The sequence below is a fragment of the Cricetulus griseus genome, chromosome 7, assembly GCF_003668045.3.
Source record: "Cricetulus griseus strain 17A/GY chromosome 7, alternate assembly CriGri-PICRH-1.0, whole genome shotgun sequence".
In the NCBI taxonomy this organism is placed as follows: Eukaryota; Metazoa; Chordata; class Mammalia; order Rodentia; family Cricetidae; genus Cricetulus; species Cricetulus griseus.
In genome coordinates this window covers 11,007,336-11,033,152 of record NC_048600.1, presented here as the reverse complement: position 1 = coordinate 11,033,152, position 25,817 = coordinate 11,007,336, and the positions used below count along the sequence as shown (strand labels likewise).

At 41.1% G+C, this 25,817-nt stretch overlaps 1 protein-coding gene, 1 non-coding gene and 1 pseudogene across 2 annotated transcripts in view; all 3 read right to left on the bottom strand.

The window, feature by feature from the left end:
- Positions 1-25,817, bottom strand: part of Alk (ALK receptor tyrosine kinase) — a 688,619-nt gene that overhangs the window by 649,230 nt on the left and 13,572 nt on the right. The gene's annotated exons all lie outside the window — the stretch shown is intronic.
- Positions 9,168-10,505, bottom strand: LOC103160184 (annotated as a pseudogene).
- On the bottom strand, positions 11,417-11,523 carry LOC113830804. Its single transcript, XR_003487017.1, has one exon. It is a non-coding gene; the product is annotated as a U6 spliceosomal RNA (small nuclear RNA).

The following is a 25,817-nucleotide window of genomic DNA, read 5'->3' as shown; positions in this document are numbered from 1 at the left end:
CAATCAGGAGAAAAGGCATGCTGTCCCCTGTCTTAAGACCCCATGAGCCATGTCCTGTGCCCCATTGCATTTCCTTCCCAAGTAGTCAGGCTGTAATGTCATTAGAAGAGGACTATCTCTTACAGTCAGTTCTTGATCTAGGCAAACAAATTTGAACATATAGATTCCTAAATGCCTTTGGTAGAAACCTGCATTTCTACAAGCTAGCTAGATTCTTTCTTTCTTCCTGCTTTCCTTCCTTCCTTGCTTCTTTCCATATGTATGTATGTAGGTTTGTATGTATGTATGTCTCTGTAGAGACACATGCATGCATGTATGTGTAGAAGCTAGATCTCAACCTCAAGTGTCATTCCTCAAACACCTTCTACCTTCATTTTTGGGAGTGTCTCTCACTGGCCTAGAGTTCATCCAGTAGGCTAGTCTGGCTGGCCAGCAAGTCCCATAGATCTTCCTGTCTCTGCCTCCCCAGGACTGGGATAGGAAGCATGAACCACAACACTGGCCTCTCAGGACTTGCACTCAGGTCCTCAAGCTTGAGCAGCAAGCACTTTACATGCCTACAGACTGAGCTACCTCCCCAGGCCCCTTTGCACTAGAAGACAGGACTTCTTGCCCTTCAACGTCTTCTTCCATATACATGTCATATCATGCTGTTTATCTGTCCTTAGTGGGTAGAGATTCATCTACTTGCAGATAGTGAAAAATCAGTCAGGCAAATTCTAAGCATACCTTGTAGCCCTTGCATTAAACACTTTTAAAGGATGAGGGGAGGGGAAATGAGCACCCTGGGGTAAGACAAGACCAGGAGAGGGTGTTGAATGGCAATTGTCCATTTGTAATAATAGGAGTAATAAGTCCTAAGTGAATATAATGTTAGGATTAACACTTAAGTACATTAGTGAGTTTCAGACCAGGTATCGTGGGCACACCTCCTATCCACTAGTCTATCATTATGGCCATACACCATAGGAAGTAGAAATAACCTTAAAGATCCCTCTACCACATCTCACTTTTAAATGGATAAATCTAAGGCCCATAAAGAATATCTTATGTTTCTGTGGAGAACCATAAGGACTATAAGAAAGTACTGTATGCTGATGCAACTACTTGAGGAGACACTGACTTGCCATCAGTTCAGACTCCAAGTTACCGGAGGTCACTACCAAGCAACAGGTAAAGACTCAAATGAAATTACGCCTGAGAGAATAGGGACAGAGAGCATCTGGGCTCAGCCCTCCTGACACCCTGCTCTTCTCTATATGATGAGGTCAAGAAGATTTATCAAAAGCTTGTTCCCTGATCCCACATTCATTGCTTCAGGAAACAGCAGTTTGAGTGTAGTTAACCTGTTCCTGTTACACAGCTGTCTACATACAGCCATGTTCCCAAGTAGAGCTCTTAATGTAGACTCTCTTTACTGCCCAGCAAACAGTCAATCTCTTCCCCAATCACCTCCCATAGGAGGATGCTATTTGCTGTCTTTCTGATGTTGGCCTTGGCCTCACAACTTTTTCCAACTGGAATGTGTGCAGAAAAGACAAGGTACCAGTTCTGTGCAGAGACCTTCTGGGTTTTCTTGCACTAGTTTCCTTTGCCATGATAATGTTGTGTCTTAGAAAGACTAGAAAGATGACTCCATGGGAAACAGCACGTGCCATGTAACCCTGAAGACCTAAGTTCAAATCTCCAGAACATACACAAAAGTGGGACAGATCATGCACATATCTGCAAGCCCAACATGTCTATGTTAAAATGATAGGCGAAGACAGGGGAATCCCCAGAAGCTCACAGTCCAGCTAACATAGCACCTGTGATAGAAAAACAATAGAGACCTACCTCAAAATAAGGTAGAAGGTGAGAAACAACAGCAGAGGTTATCCTCTGAATTCCACATGCATGCAGGGTCAGGCATGCCAGCACTCACACATATCTGTACACACACAAAAAAATCAATCAATCCATTAAAATAAAAAGGTAAGTGCTACTCCTTATTCACAGAATGAGAGAAGCATGAAGCAGACAGGAACTTCCCACAGCACCAACTAGCAACATAACTAAGTGAAACTTAGTATGTGAAACTATTGATAAATACCAAGAGCTTAACTGTGCAACACAACCATGTGAAAGCTGTGTGCCACACTCTTCCTCTGTTGGGCCATGATTCTTGGATGACCAGCTCTGACTATTTACTGTGCACAGGCTACACTGAGAGCTTTACTGTAGTGGATCACGTGATCTAGACAACCAGTAATTATTGAGCTATTGTCTCCATTCAACAGATGACAGAACTGAGGCTGAGCAAACCTGGAAGCAAAGAACTGCAGGTTCATGACATGATTGACAGGTGACAGAAGTGAGACTTGGAACCAGCAATCCACACCAGTCAGCATTCAGGCTCACTTGCATTTAGGTGACCTCTGTGTACTTAATGAAATCAGAGGTAGCCTCTGCCCTTCTCCACATACATCCTACCTCTCACAAAATTGGGGTTTTGTTTTGTTTTGGGGGGTGGGAGGATGACTTGTGAATCTTTAGAATGATGTAAGTGCCCACAAGCCCATTTTGAAGAATATGTTGAATTTTTGAGACATTCTACAGTTGACACAGTCAAATTCATTGTGACCACTGGCGAAGCTTTATATTCCCCTCTAGGGCACAGCAATGCCTTCCAGTGACCATGGCACGTCCCCCTCTTGATTTACTGCCTCATCTATTCTGGAACACTCCTAATGTACCATTGTTGTCCCTGTCACTGAAAGCTTTGGAGATTTTTTTCTCAGGCCATAACATCTAAATATTTCTATCCTTACCCACCCCCCAGCCCTGGAATTTCAGCTACTTTCCATTCATAAAAATACCACTTCATTTATCCCCAGCTTCATGGGCCTTTTTACATTTATCTGCCGCTCAACTACCTTCCTGATCACATATTTAAAGATAAACCTGTCTGCTTCCCACCAGTGACTCTGCTCCTTGTTCCTGCAGCTCTGAGTTTCTTCCTTGCAGGCTCAGTATCATTTTATATATTTGCAGGCTTCAACTTACTCTGTTATGCTTTCCTTCTTATCAAATGAAGATAATGGATGCAGACTGTCCCCGGAAAGTATAAAAAGGTATATAAATATTAGTTCTTTTTGAGGTTGCTATTGTTGTTACTAACATCTTCCTGAGTTGGATTCACTATGACTTCACTGTGGCAAAGTGGTAACTCTCAATGCTAAGAAGGTTCCAACATTCATTGGCTGCTTCAAAGACACCAAGCACCAGGGACTATGCTCTCTACAGGTCTGAATTCTCTGGCATGCAGCCATGCCCATTATAAACAGATGGCTTCAACATAATGGGAAATATAGGTTTCTTTCCATGATATCTGTAATGATAAGAAATAAGCTAATTTAAACAACTAGACATTATTAAAAGTCACAAGCAGAATCTGAAGGAGTTGTCTGTATGAGAAAAAGAACAAGGCTGGTAGAACTGAATTCCAGTCCCAGTTCAGAGGTTACAACATGAATAACCTCAGTCAAAGTACCCTCTGCCTCTCCTTTTCCATCTTGTCATCTCTCTGAAATTGGATTCTAAATTCAAGTATCCCATAAAAATCCCAAGCAGAGGGCTCATCACAGTCCTCCAGTAGAAGGGTAGAGGGGAAGAAGGTGCTGCAAACAGTTTACATGATCATAGATCTTAAATTCAAAGTGATGTCAAGGATCTGAATGCCTTTCTCACAATACAAAAAACTGAGGGCATCTTGGAAAGAGATGTAGATGTCCTGGTTTGCATACTCTGGGGCTCATGATACAGTTCCTGTGGCTGTGCTGATGGCTGTTGTAGAACTCAAGGGAGAAAAAACAGCATGAGAGCCATCCAAAGATTCTAGTAATCTCTGAGTCTGGAGCACAGGCTCCAATTCCATCTGAAGCAGTAAGATCCTTGGGTGTGGGATAACCTCCATTAAACCTATGTGAAATGATAAACTAGTGAAGGTACTCCCTTCAAAGGGTTGTTGGTAGGGATATATAGTAAACAAAAGTTTATCTATTAAAATTATCAATAGGGGAGCTAAGAGACCAATAAGAACCCAGGTAGCATGACTTCTGAGCCAGGGCATTTTCCTTCCATTTCAGAAATATATGATTTACAAATCATAGTGAAAGGGTGGTATTAATGTTGCCTCCTACTCGTAAGCATTTTTTGAAATGCAGCATTTTTTCAGATTTTTTTATTTGAATTGGAAAAAGATTGTTTTACATGAAAATCCCAGTTCCCTTCTCCCTCCTGTCCTGCCCTACCCACCACCACAAACCCCCACCCAGCAACTAAAACCCTACTTATCACATATCCTCTCTGCTCCCCCTGGATGGTGAGGCCTTCCATAGGGTGCCATCAGAGTCTAACATATCCTTTGGGATAGGGCCTAGGGCCACCTGTGTGTCTTGGCTCAGGGAGTGGCTCTGTGTGGAATGGGCTCCCAAAGTCCACACCTATGCTAAGGATAAGTACTGAACTATTACAAGAGGTCCTGTAGATTTCCGAGGTTTCCTCACTGAAATCCATGTTCCTGGGGTCTGGATCAGTCCCATGCTGGTATCTCAGCTATCAGTCTGGGGACCAAAAGTTCCCCAATGTTCAGTTCAGTTGTTTCTGTGGATTTCACCAGCCTGGTTGGACCCCTTTGCTCTTCACTCGTCCTTCTCTGCATCTGGATTCCGGTTCAGTTCAGTGATAAGTTGTGAGTGTCTGCTTCTACTTCCACCAGCTGCTGGATGAGGGCTATTGGGTAGCATATAAGTCAGTCATCAATCTCAATATCAGGGGAGGGCATTTGAGGTAGCCTCTCCTCTGTTTCTTAGATTGTTAGCTGGTGTCATCTTTGTAGATCTCCAGACATTTCCCTAGTGCCTGATTTCTCTGTAAACCTAAAATGTCTCCCTCTATTATGATATCTCCATTCTTGTTATCATCTATTCTTCCCCTGACTCAACATTTCTGCTCCCTCATGTCCTCTGCATCCCTCCTCTTGTTCCCTTCTCATTCTTGTAGTTCCCTCCCGCCTCTTCCCATGCTCTCAATTTGCTCAGGGGATCTTGACCCTTTCCCCTTCTCCAGGGGCCATATATGTCTCTCTTAGGGTCCTTCTTGTTTATTAGCTTCTCTGGCAGTGTGGTTTGTAGGCTGATAATCCTTTACTCTATGTCTAAAATCCACATATGAGTGAGTACATATCATGTTTGTCTTCTTGTGATTGGGTTACCTCACTCAGAATGGTTTCTTTAAATTCCATCCATTTTCCTGCAAATTTCAAGATTCCATTGCCCCTCCCCCCCCCCCCCCCCGCCCCGCGCTGAATAGTACTCCATTGTGTAAATGTACCACATTTCTCTATCCATTCATCAGTTGAGGGGTATCTAGGCTGCTTCCAGTTTCTGGCTATTACAAACAGTGCTGCTATGAACATCGTTGAACAGATGTCCTTGTTGTAGGAATGTGCTTCTTTTGGGTATATTCCTAAGAGTGGAATTGCTGGATATTGTGGTAGATTGATTCCCATTTTCTTGATGAGTCGCCATACTGATTTCCAAAGTGGCTGTACAAGTTGACACTCCCACAAGCAGTGGAGGAGTGTTCCCCCTTTCTCCACATCCTCTCCAGCATAAACTGTCATTGGTGTTTTTTGATTTTGGCCATTCTGACAGGAGTAAGATGGTATCTCAGAGTTGTTTTGATTTGCATTTTCCTGATGGCTAAGGATGTTAAACACTTTCTTATTTGTTTTTCAGCCATTTTAGATTCCTCTATTGAGAATTGTCTATTTAATTCTGTACCCCACTTTGTAATTGGATAGTTTGGTGTTTTGGAGACTAGCATCTTGAGTTCTTTGTATATTTTGGAGATAAGCCCTCTGTCAGATGTGGGGTTGGTGATTATCTTTTCCCAGTCTGTGGGCTGCCATTTTGTCTTGCTGACTGTGTGCTTTGCCTTACAGAAGCTTCTCAGTTTCAGGAGGTCCCATTTATCAATTGCTGATCTCAGTGTCTGTGCTACTGGTGTAACGTTCAGGAAGTGGTCTCCTGTACCAATTAATTCAAGGGTATTTCCCACTTTGTCTTCTAATAGTGTTAGTGTGGCTAGGTTTATGTTGAGGTCTTTGATCCATTTTGACTTAAGTTGTGTGCATGGCAATAGGTTTGTGTCTATTTGCAGTCTTCTACATGTCTGCATCCAGTTATGCCAGCACCATTTGTTGAAGATGTTCTCTTTGTTCCATTGTATATATTTGGATTGTTTGTCAAAAAAATCAGGTGTTCGTAGGTGTGTGGGTTAATATCAGGGTTTTCAACACTATTCCATTGGTCTACCTGTCTATTTTGTGCCAATACTAAGATGTTTTCAGGACTGTAGCTCTGTAATAGAGCTTGAAATCAGGGATGGTAATGCCTCCAGAAGTTCCTTTATTGTACAGGGTTGTTTTGGCTATCCTGGGTCTTTTATTTCTCCATATGAAGTTGAGAATTGTTCTTTCAAGGTCTGTGAAGAATTGTGTTGGGATTTTGATGGGGTTTGCATTGAATCTGTAGATTGCTTTTGGCAAGATTGCCATTTTTACTATGTTGATCCTACCTATCCAAAAGCATGGGAGACCTTTCCATTTTCTGGTATCTTCTTTAATGTCTTTCTTTGGAGACTCAAAATTCTTATGGTATAGGTCTTTCACTTTTTTGGTTAGTGTTACCCCAAGGTATTTTATGTTGTTAGTGGCAATTGTAAAGGGTGATGTTTCTCTGATTTCTTTCTCCACCAATGTGTCATTGGTATATAGTAGGGTTACAGATTTTTTTGAGTTAATCTTGTATCCTGCCACTTTGCTGAAGGTGTTTATCAGCTGTAGGAGTTCCCTGGTAGAGTTTTTCAGGCCACTTATGTAAACTATCATATCATCTGCAAATAGTAAGTTTGACTTCTTCCTTTCTGATTTGTATTCCCTTGATCTCCTTGATCTTGTCTTATTGCTCTAGCTAGAACTTCAAGTACAATATTGAAGAAATATGGAGAGAGTGAACAGCTTTGTCTTATCCCTGATTTCAGAGGAATCGCCTTGAGTTTCTCTCTATTTAGTTTGATGTTGACTGTCGGCTTGCTGTATATTGCTTTTATTATGTTGAGGTATGTTCCTGTTATCCCTGATTTCTCCAAGACCTTTATCATGAAGGGGTGCTGGATTTTGTCAAAGGCTTTTTCAGCATCTAGTGAGATGATCATGTGTTTTTTTTCCTCAATCTGTTTATATGGTGGATTACACTGATGGAGTTTCGTATGTTGAACCATCCTTGCATCCCTGGGATGAAGCCTACTTGATCATGGTGGATGATTTCCCTGATTGGATTCGATTTGCCAGTATTTTATTGAGAATTTTTGCATCACTATTCATGAGGGATATTGGTCTGTAGTTCTCTTTCTGAGTTGTGTCTTTGTGTGGCTTGGGCATCAAGGTTATTGAAGCTTCATAAAAAGGAGTTTGGCAATGACCCTTCTGCTTCTATTGTGTGGAATAATTTGAGGAGAATTTGTATTAGTTGTTCCTTGAATTTCTGGTAGAATTCTGCACTGAAGCCATCTGGCCCTGGGCTTTTTTTGGTTGGGAGACTTCTGATGACTGCTTCTATTTCATTAGGAGTTATAGGTCTATTTAAGTGGCTTATCTGTTCTTGATTTAATTTTGGTAAGTAAAATCTGTCCAGAAAATTGTTCATTTTCTTTAGATTTCTGAATTTTGAGGAATATAGCTTTTTGAAGTACAACCTGATAATTCTCTGGATTTCCTCTGTGTCTGTTGTTATGTCCCCCTTTTCATTCCTGATTTTATTAATGTACATGTTCACTCTCTGCTGTTTGGTAAGTTTGAATAAAGGTTTGTCTATCTTGTTGATTTTCTCAAAGAACCAACTCTTCATTATATTGATTCTTTGTATTGTCCTCCTAGTTTCCATTTTATTGATTTCAGCCCTCAATTTGATTATTTCCTGGAATCTGCTCCTCTGGGGTGTATTGGCTTCTTTGTTTTCTAAAGCTTTCAGTTGTGCTGTTAATTCTCTAGTGTGATTATTCTCCTGTTTCTTCATGTGGGCACGTAGTGCTATGAACTTTCCTCTTAGCACTGCTTTCAAAGTGTCCCATAGGTTTGGGTATGTTGTGTCCTCATTCTCATTGAATTCTAGCAAATCTTTAATTCCTTTTTTTATTTCTTTCTGGACCCAGGAATTGTTCAATTGGGTGTTACTTAATTTCCATGAGTTTGTAGGTTTTCTGTAAGCCGTGTTGTTATTGAATTCTAACTTTAAAGCATGGGGGCCTGATAAGATAAAGGAGGTTATTTAAATTTTTTTTGTACCTGTTGAGGTTTGCTATGTTGCCAAGTATGTGATCAATTTTAGAGAAGGTTCCGTGTGGTGCTGAAAAGAAGGTAAATTGTTTTGTATTTGGATGGAATGTTCTATAGATATCTCAAGTCCAATTGCGCCATAACTTCTATTAGTTCTTTTGTTTCTTTGTTAAGTTTCTGTCTGGTGTTCCTGTCCAGTGGTGAGAGTGAGGTGTTGAAGTCTCCCAGTATAAGTGTGGTTTTATGTGTGATTTGAGTTTTAGTAATGTTTCTTTTACAAACATGGATGCCTTTGTATTTGGGGCAAAAATGTTTAGAATTGAGACTTCATCCTGATGGATTTCTCCTTGATCAGTAGGAAGTGACCTCCTTCATCTCTTTGATTTTAGTTTAAAATCCAATTTGTTGAATATTAGGATTGCTACCCCCGCTTGTTTCTTGGGTCCATTAGATTGGAAAATCTTTCCCCAACCTTTAATTCTTAGGTACCGTCTGTCTTTGAAGTTGCTGTGTGTTTCTTTTTTTTTTTAAATAACTATAAAGATTTTTTATTTCAATACAGGGCCTCAACACATAGTTTTTCTCCCTCATCCTCTGGTGTGCTGAGGTTACAGGAACACATCATTATTCAGAGCTAGAAAATATTAATAACAAATACTCACTGACAACTTGTCAACCCCTAAAATCTAGAGGATCATTTGTTCAGCAGTAAACTGAATTGTTTTCTCTGATGTGAAATCATTTTGCTTAAATTCTTTTCTTTTTAATCCAAACTAGGAATGTATAACTTTTCTCCTAAAAATTACTGTTTTTTTTTTTTCAAATTGCATTCTCTGATTTTCTTGTCAGCTTGCTTTAAAGATATCCATGTGTTAAGAACGCTCGCTCAAAGTTTGGCCCATACCAAATGGTTGTTTAACCCAAATATCTGAGCAGCAAACTGGGCGGATCCTTCTGGAGAAAGTATAGTTGAACAGCCAAGACCACTGGGCAGCCGAAGGGATGACCACACATCCTGAGCACCCTAGTCTGGTGTGATGGGGGACAGCTGATAACTGGATATGCAGTATTACCAGACATCACTGGGCCCAAACCATTGATTCTGCCAGCCACTGCAACAAATACAGTAGGTATGCCATCTCCTTCATACTCTGCTTTAGTCCTCAAAGTTTCATCTGGTCCTTTATGGACAGATGTTACTTGAAGTTCACACGGAATCCCGAAGTTTCCACAAGCCTTTTTAATTTTCTCACAGTGACCAAGGTCAGAAGTGGAACCCATCAGCATTACAACCCTGCACTGACTGTCTGACTTCAGGAGTAACTCCACTCGATCTGCAACCCACTCAAAGTTCTTCTTTACCATCTGCAGTCCTTCCGGAGCTACTTCCTTGAGGTCAAGGTAAGACTGTTTGTCTTTCTGCTGGCTCCGATCCCCTGATGGCCAGAGTCTCCAGGAATCATTATCAATAACATCAGCCAGAACAATCTCTTTGGTGGTTACATCAACACCAAATTCAATCTTCATATCAACCAGTGTACAGTTCTGGGGAAGCCAGGACTTCTCCAGGATTTCAAATATAGCTTGGGTAGCATGACTCATGATGTCAACTTCAGTCTGGCCTATAACAAGTCCAACAAAGCAGAACTTTGCAGCAATGCTCCTCAGACTTTTGCTCCTCAGACCACTGTGGGTCATTATTGGCATCATCCTTGAAGAACATCTCTACTTTTGGTGGGTAAAACTTATACCCTTCCTTTACACCAGGGTTCCTTTTGAGAAAAGATCCAGTTGCTATTCTTCGGCACACCCATTCAATCAGAATCATTTCACATTGGGGTGCAATGAAAGCAGTCTCCCCACATTTCTTGGTGAAAGCAGTTTTGATACCCACATCCTGTAACAACTGAAAAATACAGCTGGTAATCTTATTGGAGATTGCAGCTTTGCCTTCCATATGGTTCTTTCTAGCTGCATTTCCTGCTGTAATCTGGTCCTTGGACTGAAGGAGGACTTTTCCTGGATTATCTAACAATTCATAGACTTCTTTTGTCTTACCCTCATAGAGTTTTCTCCCAATGTTCACTACCTCAGCTGTCGCCATTATCCCTGGTGGGAAGGAGGTGTAGACCTCTCGGGAAAGAGAAGCAGCGCTCGAGGTGTGTTTCTTGTATGCAGCAGAAGGATGGATTCTGTCTTCTTATCCATCTGCTAATCTGTGTCTTTTTATAGGAGAGTTAAGACCATTAATGTTGATGGATATTAATGACCATTGATTGTTCATTCTTGTTTGTTTTTGATTTGGTGATGGTGGTGAAATTATGTGTGGGATTCTATCCCTTTTTCCTTTTGGCTGTTGATAAAGTGGGATTATCTGTTGCCTATATTTTTCTGGTTGTAGTTAACTTCCTTGGGTTGCAGTTTTCCTTCCAGAATTTTCTGTAGGGCTGGATTGGTGGATATGTATTGTTTGAATCTGGTTTTATCATGGAAAATCTTGCTTTCTCCATCTATATTGATTGAAAGCTTTGCTGGTTATAGTAGTCTGGGCTGACATCCATGGTCTCTTAGTGTAGGTAGAATATCTATCCAGGACTTCTGGCTTTCAGAGTTTCCATGGAAAAGTCAGGTGTAATTCTGATAGGTTTGCCTTTATAAATTACTTGACCTTTTTCCTTTGCTGCTCTTAATATTTTCTCTTCATTCTGTATGTTTGGTGTTTTGATTATTATGTGGCGAGGAGACCTTTTTTTTTTGGTTCAGTCTATTGGTGTTCTGTAGGTTTCTTGTATTTTCATTGGCATGTCTTTCTCTAGGTTGGGAAAGTTTTCCTCTGTGATTTTGTTGAATATGTTTCTACACCTTTGAGTTGGATTTCTTCACCTTCTTCTATACCTATTATTCTTAGGTTTGGTCTTTTCACAGTATCCCATATTTTCTGGATATTTTGTGTTAGGGATTTGTTGGACTTAAGATTTTCTTTGGTTGATGAGTCTATTTCCGCTAGTGTGTCTTCAACTCCTGAGATTCTCTCTTAAAATTATGGAGTGCTTCATGAATTTGTGTGTCATCCTTGTGCAGGGGCCATGCTAGTCTTCTCTGTATCGTTCCAATTTTAGTATATGTGCTGCTGAAGTGAGCACAAAATGCAGTATTTTATTTGACTCCACACTCCCTTTAAATTCTGAAACATCTTGGTTTTATATTAGGGAGAAAATGCCAACATCTGGGAGGAATAGTGACATTACACACACACACACACACACACACACACACACACACACACACACACACACTCCATGCACTTACCCTTCTTCAATCCTCATCAAATGCACTATGGTGGGATGTTAATGTTTCTCTACAGAAATATATATTTATCTAGCTATCTATGGGAACAATACATACCCTACCATTTGTATCTATGGTGAAATCTTGATATGTGCTGTCCTGTGTTCAGCCTCAATAACAGGTGCCATCATTACTAACAAAGCATTTTTGAATCAGGTCTTAAAATTCAATGTAGCTCTTATGTCTGGGGATGGGCAAGACTTCACTATGGAAGTTACTAAAGTACACACAAGGGCCACTGGTTGATTCTAATTCTCCTAGATGATTTAAAGCCTTAATTGACTCGAGACATTATTTCTTGGGATGGCCTCCTCATTGGCATTTTTCACTGAGGATGGGTAACATCAGAAAGCAGCCCACTCCGGAGGGAATGGGGATTCCATTAGAAAATCTTTTTTCATTGTGAAAGATGCCAGAAGAGATCAAGGGTTAAAAGACAATGCTTTCCTTTAAAAAAGAATGGGCTGTGAATTGAAAGTTATTAAGACTGAGCAGCTTGGCAAGGAGACAAGAATGGAGAATGGAAGCAGGAACAGTGGCTTCCAGGATCTTTGCATGGCTGTGAGCTAGTTACACCACAGCCGGGCTGTGCTCTATTCTGCTGTCTTCAGAGACATAGTGCACAGATGATTAAATAATGTAGAAAAGAATCCACAGGCTTTGTAAATGAATGCTGCTTCATTGGCTATAGTTTCTTATTTTATTCTTTCTCCATAATATTTGCATTTTAATAGTCTTTTTAGTAGCTTAATTCAGGGCATCCCTAACAATCTCAATTCACCAATTAATTGTGAACCTCAGTCTGGTCAATTACCAGCTCATCAACTGGCCATCATTTCTCCTCAGCCAGTTTTCTTTTGGCCAACAGAGTTCTGGGAAAGGAAGACCACAGGAGTGATGCCATGGTGATCCAGGTTCTCAGTGACTCTTCTTTCAGTTCCAGGAAGGGGGCAAGCTTTCTGCTATGGATATATATATATTCCTGCTGTCTTTTCATTTTCTATTTTGAGACAGGCTTATGCTACAATGTCCAGGCTGGCTTCAAACTCACTCTGTAGCTCAGGCAGGCCTTGAACTTGCAATCTGAGTAGCTGGGATTCCATGTCTGAGCCACCAGACATGTCTTCATAAACTTTTATGAAGCATAAGATCACAAGCTCCTCCCAGATAGGGGCTTACAGGCCTTGGGGAATACAAAAGAGGAAATGGGTGTCTGTATAGGACTTACAGTATGATATAGAAAACACGTTTTAGAAGAGTTTAAAACTTCACATAAATATAAGGTAAGGAGAGGGAACAAAAGGAAACTTTACCCGCAAGAAGAGAGGAAGATGAAATGCCTTCATATACTGCAGAAGTGGGACAGGCCAGTTGTTACAGATTGAATCATGTTGCCCCAATTCATCAGTTTAAGCCCTAATTCTCCGTGTAAGCATCCTTGGAAATAAGACTGTTCCAGTTATAATTAAGGTGAAGTGAGTGACCTGGTAGCATTTTTGTCTTCATAAGAAGACACACTGGTGATACTTGTGGCAGGAGAAAAGGCCATGCGAGGACACTGTGTTAAGGTGGGCACCTGTGAGACTAGGAGAGAGGCCCAAGGGGAAATAAATCCTGCTTGTATGTTGATCTTAGACTCTCAGCATCAAGAGTTATAAGAAAAAAAAGCATCTACTGTTTATGCTACACATTCTGTCACATTTTATGATGCTAGCCCTGCCAAGCTATTATGTATATTCTCTAGGGAATATACTTGTTTACCCCAAGCTATCCTGCGAAGAATAAAAACCAGCCATTGGCATTCAATGTATGGCTATTGTTGCATCATGGAAATAGGTTTCTATAAGTCCTACGTCAATGCATAGAAAATATTTGTGAGAACACCCATAAATAATAGCGGATACCTCTAGAGAAGGAGGAAGAGCCTACAGGATGTTCTGGACAAAGGGAAACAGGCAAAATAAGCACAGAGAACTAGTGCTCTTTAAAAAGTTAGGAGTACTGAGGAAAGAGCTCTGTGGGCATGTGGACATGACACAAGTTCAACACCCAGAATCCATGGGAATAAAGTTTTGCATGATATGAGCTGCAACCTTGCATTGGGAAGGCAGAGACAGGTAAATGATTGGGGTTCAATGTCAGTCAGCCTAGACCACTTGCTGAATTCTAGCCCACTTTGTCTTAAAAAACTAAGATAAGATATAAAAAGGTAAACAATGCCTGAGGAAGAGCATTCAAGGTTGCCCTCTGGCTATGTGTGAGCGCTCACACACACACACACACACACACACACACACACACACACACACACACACACACACAAAAGCAAGGAAAGGAAAGACATTCACATAGTACTTATAAATGAAGCTCACATGTGAAAAGTGTTTGGAAAGAGGAAGTGAGCAGTACATTTGTTCTGTCCTTCCTAACTATGGGGGCCATCAATGTGAGGGGCAAAGGTAGCAAGAGAGGCTGAGGGCCTCTCAAAACACGCTTCCTCCTAAGGCTTTCTAGGAGGTTGCTTTGGTGGTTCATGTACCAGTCAGTAGCACCACAATATTAAATGAGTATTACTCAAGCTTGGAGACTTCCCCTCCAGGTTATCCTAGGATTTGCTAATTAAATCCCTCCTCATTCCATATGTATGGTTTCTTATATCTGTGTAGCTCAGTTTTACTTCCATAGCCTTCTCTCTCTCTCTCTCTCTCTCTCTCTCTCTCTCTCTCTCTCTCTCTCTCTCTCTCTCTCTCTCCCTCTCTCTCTCTGAGAATGCTGTCCTTCTGTAGGCTCTCCTCACAAGGCAGTCTCTCCTTCCCTCCTGCTCCCTTCCCCTGTGCAGCAAGTGCCCATCTCTCAGTCTGTGCTGGCTTCCTATAGCAGCATCTGGGAAATAGACCCCACCCCCACAAGTTCCATCCAGTCAGGAGTGCAAATTTGAATTCAAGAGAAATGGAGGGATAAAAGGAAGAAGATGAACCAAAACTGACCCAAAGGCATAATTAAGAACTTACAAGAAAATAAGATTGAAGAATGGAAAAGAGGGAGACAGTCTAGGGAAGGAAGAAAAGCAGGAGAGGAAGAGAAGGAAAAAGAGAATGGATTGAAGAGGAAGGAGAAGAGAACACCCATTTTCTGCATTGTGGGTTCTCCACCACACAGTCTCAGGGAATCTCCTTCCCTAGCCCCAGGGGAACCTTCCCATTTCCCACTGCCAGGAGGACTGGGTAAGAACACAGGCAGTTTTCTCCATTAGGCTATCTCCACCAGATCTTAAGTTTGGAAACAGGGATAGACCACACACCTGACCAAAAGAGAAGAGTTTCTTTGAAACTGATCAAATGCAATGAAGGCAGAGTATCTAACCCATGCACCTTTGATTAACCTTAATCTGAAGAGAAATGATTGGTGATTAAGAATTAGATGAGGTGACTAATTATATCAAGAATCTGCTTTCGAAGAAATCTCTTTCAGTGCCAGAGAAAATGCTGATAAAAAACAATCATGGCTGTAATGGTCCCTTTTAAGAAGAATAATTAACCTGTAATAACAATTTTGGCCTCAACTTAAGCCCTGTAATATAATCCTTTTTCATTAACTTCAAGTTCAATTAGCATCAATAATGAGCGCTCATTTAGAAGTAACCACAGCCTCAAGCTCCCTGATGGCTGAAGCTGTGGTTGCTCAACTTCCAGAGGAAAGGCCATGAGGACCCTCTGCCCAAGACACTGAATGTCTTCCAGATCGGAAGCTGAAAGATTTGATCTCCTGAAAGTAAGATATAGGGGCTGGTGAAATGGCTCAGCAGGTAAAAGCACTCACCACTCAGTGATATAAACCTGATGACCTAAGTTCAATTCCCAGAACCTAAGAAGGAAAGAAAACACCAACTCCACAAGTTGCTCTCTGACTTACACACACACACACACACACACACACACACACACACACACACACACACACAAAGACAAGACTGACATTTCTAGTGAAGAAGCAAGAAGAATGAGATATAAAAGCAAGGAGAAGCCACCTGCACCATCTCATGGTCAGTTACTCAAAATGTCTGTTGTCCATAATGTGTGTACCAGGACAAAGACATTTCTTCTATTCTCAGTTTAGAGAAATATGTAATCCAGAATCTTAGTAGGACCACCTTAAATGAAGAGGGAGCCAGAGGGGACCAGAGTTCTAGTAAAGAACCTTTCATCCTTCCTTTTAGCCAGCACAGCCTCTGCTCTGTTCTGCTTTGGAGCATCCCTGAACTTCAAGAGAGCTGACCCAGGACTGAGAGGTTTAAGCCAATGTGTTTTCAAGTGTGGTCCTGAAACCAGAAGAGAATTTGTTAGAATTGAAAATTCCTAGGCCCCATCCCAGACCTACTGAATCAGGAGCTCTGGGGATGGAGCCCAGCCATGTCTTGTTTTAACAAGTCCTCTTGGCAATTCTGGTGCATGCTCACATTTGAATCTGAGAAAATTCTATTATTTCTCCTAGGAACCAAACAAAGGGGCCATGAGTGGAAATACACTGGGTGGTGGGGACATGTTTTTCCTCTTTCTTAAAAAATGGGACACAGGAAGAACAATTGATCCTTTTTAACCTCTGATAGTGCTAAAAGTGAAGGTGACCAGAGTTTCTATAGTTGTTTGTAGCCCTGGGGGAGCCACCACCCCTGAAGAAGCGGGAAAACACATGGCTCTGGGTAGTTAGACTTGTTATGTGCTACTGAACAAAGCCACATGACTTCCAACCTCAGAAGTGAACTAGCACACTGCTTATTACATATCTACTTTCAACTGGGTCTGTTACATGCAGCCCAACTCTCTATAATAGATAGTGAATTAGGTACAATGACCATAAAACCAATAACATCTATGATGCACTCAGCCATATGCCAAGTGCTGTAGTGGCTGCTCCATGTGTATTAGTTCAATTCATCTTCATAGCTGGTTTTGCTTTCTCATTAACCTATAGCACCACTATTAGCAAAATCCTCTGGAAGGCAAAACTGACCCAAGTATGTTGAAGGACCCAGAGCCATGCAAATTCCCTGACTTGCCCAGATTAGCAAACCTTGGAAAGTATAGACAGATTTTCTCTGAGGGTAAACCAACTCACCTTTTCACTCATATTCTAGAGGAGTATGTTTTTTAAAAAGATAAAAAATCCCTTCTAATGGGGATGAGAAGGCAATAAAAGTTTAGAGTAACAAAGGCATCAGACATAGAAACTTGTGACTAAATCCTGGTTTAGCCAATTACTGGTCACACAATGTAGGCAAGCCACATCACCCCTCAGAACCACATATGTGAGACGGATATGAAAATACCTACCCACTGCAGCTATGAAAGTTAAACAAAAATGCCCATAAAGAACCTGATACATGATAGCTGATCAGGTAATATCAGTGTCTCATGTCCTTCCTCTTCTCTCAACATTACCTTATCTAAAGTTAAGTCCCATGTTCCCAGTGCTGACGAATGTTTAAGGATGTCTACGTAAATATAGGTCCATAAAAAATCCTTCTTCTTGGAGGAGAAGAAAAGGAGGAGTGAAGCAAAGGAAATTCAACTCCTGAGTGTTTGTTCACTGTTTTTGTGAACTTTCTTCAAACCACAGGTGAAGCTTGGTGCCATGGAAGGAGACCTGGCCTCCAGCCCATTCATGGTCTACCGGGTTTGGAAGCCTGCTTCATCTAATCACATTATCTCCCAAGCAGCTTGTCTCTTGTTGGGAATCGGTTCTTTACTTAAGAAAAGCTGCAAATCAAACAACAGGGCTGTCCAGGGAACTGAGGATTTAGCTCTTTAAACATTTCCTCCTATAAATATAAATGGTTGCTTTTCTCCAGAGGAAACCTCAGCTCTCTGATCTGCACTGCACTGGTGGGACGAAGAAGGGATCATCACATCTTGTGGTGAACACTGCTGATCACCTAATCCCTTCACTGCCAATCCTCTGATCTGACAGAAATAGAGGTTATTGTGTCCCTCAATTTACAAAGAGGGGAAGAAGAAGTAGATCAGAGGAAAGAACAGAGAATTCACCAGGGAGACGTGGGAGAAGGGGAGAGAGAATTGCTTTTAATGCAGTTGCATAATCCATAATTCAGCAAGCTTTTCATTTCTCTTATCTTCTAAAAAACACAAAATTAAGTTCTAAGGAAAGTGCATAATTTATGAGAAGTCTTTGCGTTGATGACACTTGAATCCCCAGGCCTCACCGACTTCTTATGCTTCCCACAGTCAGTCTCACAGCTCTCATTCTATGCAAGATGTGGTGCCTGAAGCTGGGCTACCATCTCATTGCTCCACTAGCAATGGAGTTCAACTCATCACCCAAACCCCTTCTTCTGAGATTCTCCTTCCCATTGTTATTCTAATCTTGATGGCAAAAGTTCTAGAAACACTTGGGTTCTTCCTCTTCTGCCTCTGATACCATGGTCTGTAAAGAGGTCCAAGAATCCCGGCTTTTCTCTTCCACCCCATTTGCACCTATTCCTTTAAAAGTCTTCCCTCTTCAGCACCAGCATCCCAACCCTATGTCAACACTAATCTAAACCACACACCATTAACAGTTCTGTCTTCTTAAAATGCTGCTCATATGGGGTCACTGAAGGCTGCTTATTTCCTGTTCTGAGGAGATTAAATGCCCCCTGCTTGCTCTCCAAGGTCCTGACCTCATCCTGTCCATCTGAAGTACTTAACCTCTTCTGCCCACACAGAGGATTCAGGAGAGCATGGAGCTCATTGCAGGTTCTCTAACAAGACTATGTGATTCACTCATCCTGGACTAACACCCTCTGCCTGTTCCCCATATACATTGTCTGTATTCCCCAAATGGAACCCTATTCTTGTCCCCCAACCATTCACACTCTACTCATCTTTCTAGAACTAAGACTCAGCTCCCTCCAGGAATCTCTTCTCCCTGAGACACTATTCTTTGCCTCAAGACACTTAGCCAAGTCTACACTATGCAATGTTTGTGACCTTTTGATTTCACACTGCAGTCTTATTTGATCTTCCCAATGGGCCTTTTCAACATTACTACACTTAATGAAGACTCAGAGAACTGAAATGAAGACCATGAAACTGATGGTAGTGACAAGTATTGAAACTCCAACTTCTGACTCCAACTCCTATGCTTTTTATTAGACCCTAAGCTCTTTATAGCCAGGGAGCACATTCTGTTGTTTATTATTCTTTAGGACTTCTTGTGGTTTTAGTGAAAAATGTCTCTCACAGGCTTATGTGTTAAACACTTGTTCTCCAGCTCCTGGTGCTGTTTATGGGAGTGGTGGATACTGCAGGGGGTAGAGTCTGGCTAAGGGAAATAAGTCACCAAATCCATACTGTGCCTGGTTATATCAGTCAGGGTTCTTCAGAAAACATAAGCAGTAGAATGCATATATATTAAAAAGGGGAAATTTATAAGAGTAGCTGGCATAACAGGGGCTAGGTAATCCAATACTGGCTATATGTATGCAGAGAAACTGAATACTCCATAGCTCTCTGACCTTCAAATCTGGACATCTCAATATTCCAAATCAAGTTCTGAAAGCCTAGATAATTTCTAGAGAGATGCCAGTGTAGGTGTCTTGTCTGTGAACCTGTAATGGTGGCCACACCCTTTTGGGTGTGGCTTCAGGCTGATGGAAGCAGAAAGAGGGACGCTTGAGGCGTGGCTTCTGTTTGCTTGCTCTTTCTGGTGGGTCAGCTGACCCAGTAGGAAGGACAGAGAAATGCTCCCATGGTTCTTTGTATTTTTCTGTGTAAGTGTTCCCCAATAAACACGCATTTATCATTTATCTTGGGTCTAGTGAAATCTTCACACCCATGCCGTCAATGCCAGTCTTAAGTCTTTGGAAGGCCAAAGGAGATGAGTTCTTATTGTCAGCAATAGGTTGTAGTGGCAGTGGCAATGGGTGAAACACATATACTAGCAAGAAGCAAGAGCAGGCAGAAAGACAGGAAAGCACAGCTGTTCCCTGGGAACTAGGTAACCCAAGTCCCCTCAGTTAATCCTGCCTAGAGATACCCACACTCATAGGCCTGCCCACAGGCATGTCTCTTAAGTGATTCCAGGTGCAATCAAGTTGCCAATCAAGATTACTCCTCATACTGACTTCTGGTCTATAGTTTTATCTGTTTCAGTTTCCTCTTCTTCCTCTTCCTCTTCTTCTTCTGGCCTCCCCACTCTTTTTTCTTTCTCCTCTCTCTCTCTCTCTCTCTCTCTCTCTCTCTCTCTCTCTCTCTCTCTCTCTGCTTCCCACCAGTCATAAGCTGAGCAACTTCCATCACTGCCTCACCATCCATTCAGAATAAACAGAGGTAAGAACTGGGGACCAAAGCACGAATTTAAACCTTCCTTCCTTTTAGGTTGATTTTCTCTGGTATCTGTTCCAATGACAATAAAACTGAGAATTTTACAAAGTTCTCAACATCTGCTGGAGGGGGACTCAGTAGTTAGAGCACTTGTAAAGGACTCCGTTCCTGTTCCCAGCACCCACGTAGTGGCTTACAGCTCTCTGTAACTCCAGTTCCCAAGTCTCCAACTCCCTCTTTGGGCCTCCAAGGACACTGCACACATGTGATGCACAGACATACATACAGGCAAAAAACACATACATAAAGTAAAAATCAATAATTTTTTTACAAAAGATGGCAAAGTTCTAAACATCCGAAAGTCTTAATGGTTATTTGTTGAATGGAGAACTGGAGCAAGGAAGGAGTCAATGAGCCATTAAGATGTTAGTGAGGGAATTTGTAAGACACACACTGGGTTCACTGGGGCATGGGTTGTTCAAGCAGCCTCTTGAACACACCATGTTTATGTCCCTCTTTCATTCATTATTCTCCCTTGCATTGACTCAACAAATACCCAGTGCCTCTAGAATCTATCACACAGGGATAGATGAATAAGACACTTCCAGCCCTCAGTCCTAACACTAACTGAAAGAAACCTTGTCCCCATAAAGAAGACATACAAATGTAAGTATATATGTAAGTATATAGTTACTTATTGACCAGCCAATAATTCATTGATTAATCACTTCTGTGCACATGCCTGGTGTCTGACACAGAAGCTTGAATGAGTTTACTATGTGACAGAAAAGCGCCTCCTGTGGATGGGTATCTTTCCTCTTGCCATAGTCTGTGAGGTATATTAGAAGTATGGAGGGCTTATTATTACTTATTATTTACCAATTACACCACCACCACAATCAGAGGAGGCTCTTATTTCACATCACTGATCTGAGGAATTCTAATTGATTCTACCCCTAATTTAGGGGACAATATCTTCCCTGTGATGCTATTGCATCTGTCCAGGAAACTGGTTAGAATCATAGAATACTGATACAGAATACTGATATGAAATGGAAAGAGATTAGAACTCACTTACTTGATAAGACACAAATGAGATTCAGGGCGATGAGGTGATTTGTCCAGGTTCAAATAGGACATCGAGCACACCCTCAAAGGAAAGCCTGGCCCCAAGATTCCCGTAAGTGACTGGCAGCATGCCCCATTCCTTCTACTGCTGCCAGTCAGATTACAGGGCCTCCAACTTCACAATTAATTACAGAACTAAGACGCACTTTCTGCTATGAGGTGGACTATCTTCAGAGGTAAAAACTGTTCTTCACAATATCAGCACTTTTGGTGTGAATAAAGCATGACTTGCTGTTTTCATGCAAAATCCTGAGGTGATGGACAAAGTTGATTTTCTAACAACTTTTAACTCTTTGCCCCCTCCAAAAGCTATTTGATGGAAAAAATATGTCCTGTAGGGGTCTCTTATTTCTCTTATTTCTTTTTTTATGAGATAAACTCTAATTGCAAAGATAGTTAGAGCCTAGTAGATTATATGTAAAGGAATCCACAAAGCAAGGAAATGTGTCTATTAACAATTAGGAGATAGAAAACCCAGAGTAACATGTTCAGTACATTAACCATGCACCAAGTGTGGAACAAAACCATTAAAATTATCTCACTCTTTTTAAAACCCCTACATAATAAATGCTGTAAAATCTCTATTTTGTAAGTGATAATGCCAAGGGCAGGAGAATCTAGGCTCTTGTCTAACCAGATTAAGAACTTCCTCACAGTTGACTGCAGCTGGGTACCCAGCCCAGAACTAACTCTAGATTATTTTTTAAACACAAAGTAATACTGTCTCCCTTCAGAAGTATGTGGGTTAATGCATATGCACAATTCTTTAAAAAAAAAGCAAAACAAAACACAAACTTCCCCTCACAAACTGAAAAGGATGTACTGCTTTTGATGATAATTAAATCCAAGGTTGAGTAGAGCATTACACTTAGCGCTCAAGGATTAGAGTTCTATCAGGATTTACGCAGCTGGAACAAGATAATTCTCCCTTCCTCTGTTTTAACAATAAAATGTCTTTAGTGAAATGAGGATAAATAATATAAGTAAACACACACCTTAAACTTCTTTGTATTTTATCACGAGAGGACATATCGATTGTGAGACTTTCTCTGGATGCCACCACACCACATTACTCAGATATGAAAAATGCAAACACAATTTTGGGCTGCAAAATACTTTCTTGATGTTATCAAATGTTCTCATTACCTACCAGGAATCATTCATTTACCACTTCTATTCTGTCCTGATTTTTCATGTCCTCTATTTCCCATTTCCTGGTCTCTGCAGTACTTGTGATGGATCCTTAAAAGGGCTCATGATTCTCATAGGTCAGCATTCTCATGCAGATGAGGCTTAAGTCAAAATTATGTTTCTTACCTAAATATTTAAGAACATAAATAATGTCTGGGCACCCTAGCTGTCATTTTAAGCTATTTGACATTTATTGTTCAGAGGAAAAGAAAGGTCAGATGTAGCAAATCTGCATTTCTGCTTCATGACATTTTTTCTTTACCATATTTTTCCAAATTGTAGTATCGGGGATAATATTATGAAATGCATAGGGGAGAAGGAAGAGGAGAGGGAGAGAGTCAGGGAAAAATGGGGAAGGAAATCTTTCTTCAACACATTTCTTACCTCACCTGCCCACCATGACACAGGCATATTTAGTAAACTTCTGAGCTGTTCCCAATGGCTGCATTTGTCTGGCAGATGTGTGGGCACCAGAAGGATGGACTATGAAGGGAAGGCAGCAGCCATGGAAAGGAAGAATATGCATGGCTTCGTGATCTATTTAGCATGACCTATGGTCATACTTCATGGAGCAGACTAAAACCATCTGGCCCCCACCGTTCCTTTCTGCTTGGCTCTCTGCACACCCATCTTCTAGTCTCAGAAAAGGCTGTTGTGTTTTTCCCTGCAGCTTCCCTGCTCATGGTTCAACACATCCCCACTCTTAAGGTCAAAACAGGATATGTGGAATAGACATTTTTAAGGTGGATAACATTGGAGAGAAGACAATACTTGTAGGCAGAACTATAGCCACAAGTGAGAGCAATGTCATGGAGATGATATATGTATGGTTAAACAGGCTGAGTTCAAATCCAATATTCTACACTTACTGTGACCTGGGGCATGCTGCTTAACTTCTCTGAGCCTTAGTTTCTTTAAGTAAGGAAACAGAAGAGATGCTAAAGCTAACCTTAGTATGTGACAGTAACTATTAAATTAAGGTATCTGTCCAGCTTCTATGCTTAATAGGAAGTGACAAAGGCAGCAGGATCAGCTGCTGCTAAACATCGTCCCAGCCATTCTGTACAGCAGTTACAGGGCCCTCACAAAACAGCGAGCCCTGCACCTGCAGAGATTTCTTAAATGGGATGTAAGAATTCCATTTTAATGGAAGACTCCTGAAACAGGCAGGATGGAATGGTACCCAAGAGCTTGGTGAGATCTTTCAATAAGCCAAGCATGGTGTCACATGTCTGAAAAATCAGTACTCAGGAGGCTGAGGCAGAAGGAACTCAAGCTTGAAGCTAACTTGAGCTGCTTGGCAAGACAATGTCCCATCCCCTAAAAAGAAAAGAAGAACAGAGTATAATGACACATGTGTGTTATATGTATGGAGTCTCATGATGAAACCTACTACTTTGTATGCTAACTTAACAAAAACATACGACAAAATTCTATGATAGCTGTGTTAAATGATTTTGCTACATAATTATCCTTTTTCTGTTTAACACCTAAAGTACTTCCTTTCAGTTTTTGTCCTCCTGATTTTAACATGAGTTTCGACTGCCTTTAATCTATGTTTGCCTCACTCTGACAAATTATTCAGCATCACTGGTTCTCCATTCTCTTTTCTTTCCTCTTTTTTCCTTTTACAGATAGACTCTGTGAATGATTGTTTCAGCATCTTTCTCTTCTAGGCCTTCAGGGCTCTGTAAATGTCTACCAATCCTAGCAGGCAGAGGCAGGTCCACCAAACACACACCACACACACACACACACACACACACACACACACACACACACACAGCCTTTCCATTGTATCTCAAACACAACACCCCTTGATAAGAAAGCCTCTTTTCCTTCCTTAAGAACATTCTTGCTGGTGGCAGCACTAATTATGCTCCACTGTATAATTATGAACTTTGCTAAAACCCAAATTGTTACCTCTCCTTTTCCCCCTCCTCCTCTTCTTCCTCCTTCTGGAAAGCCCATCTGTTTTCAATAATTAAACTACCAAGTTCAGGTAAATCTATATAAACCTTGAGTTCTCCCCTGTCTCAACATCGGTCCCATATGGTCATGTCCATACCTGAAATCCTCATCTCTGAGGTATGCCCCACTGAACTATAATCATGCCAACCACTGTACCCTCCAAACACATCTTCTTTCCAATTGTCTTCTTCATCACCAATGTCACAGACTTCAGGAAAACCATATGAAAATCCTAGGCTTGAATTCCTTCCTCCTGTTTCTCATGTATTTACTATATCCAGACCCATCTGTGACATTTTTCATTTCTGAGATAATACAACAGTCTCTCAGGGCTTCAATCTAGCACCATCCCTCCCTGCAATTAGAAGACTCACTATGAAAATATGTTTCCTGAGGAATCTTCAGCTTGCAATCATGTACTTTCCCAACTCCAGATCTAAATGCTTTCGTATTTCTTTGACAACAAATCTAAATTACAGACTAAATAAACAATCCCTACATATAATTCATAATATATTGTCCAGCACAGTTTCTCAGAAACCCCCAATATTCCTTAGACTTCTCAGCCTCTGAATAGTTCTCTTTTCTTAGACACACACACACACATACATGTGCACACACAGTTTGTCTGCCTGTCTCTGCTGTCTGGATATCTCTTTGTCCCTTCTCCTCTCTTCTCTCTTCAGCCAACCATTTCTCTTCCAGACATTACATTTTGCTATTGCTTTGCTATCATATTGCAAGGCCCACTGCTTAGCTCTTCTTTAGTAAAATGTTGCATTCCTTCCAAGACTCTGTTCTCAAATCACCTACTCCTAGGGTTGTTTTTCTAACACAACTTCTGTATCAGTCCCCAAAGAAATCCATCATTTTCAACAGATACCCTTTGACCTGATTCCTTGCCCCAAGGCTACAAACTTATTGTTCATAAAATTACAGGGCTATAATTTCCTGTCTCAGAGGAACGGAAGTCCTCTCAACACACGCTGAACAAGTAAAGTTCATTCCACCTTTAGCGGAATGTTTTGTTGTTGTTGTTTTGCTTGGGGTTATTTTTTGTTTTGTTTTGTTTTGGTATCTGAAGGTACAGAACAGCCCTGTCCTTCATCATCTCAGTAATAATCAACCTTAAGGTTTCCACTAAACCATGATAGCCAGCTTGACCATTCCTCTGGCCTTCGAAAGACAGATGCCTTTAGTTAGGGGTATTTATTAGCAGGCTTTGTCTGCCTTTCTCCTCAATTCATTTGTGAAATCCTCCTGGGAGGAAGAGATTTTTCTTCATTCAACTTGGTAATTGCTCAGTTAAACTGACCTAATGAATAAGTATTTTCTCAGGAAATATTCCAAAAACTATAGAGAAGGATAAAAGGGAGAGAAAGAGATTGTTCCATAAAACTGTATAAGGATTCCCATGAAGCCTTTGGCTAAACCTTAAGTCATGTATTCATGGGTGAGATACCACAATGTGAGCAAAG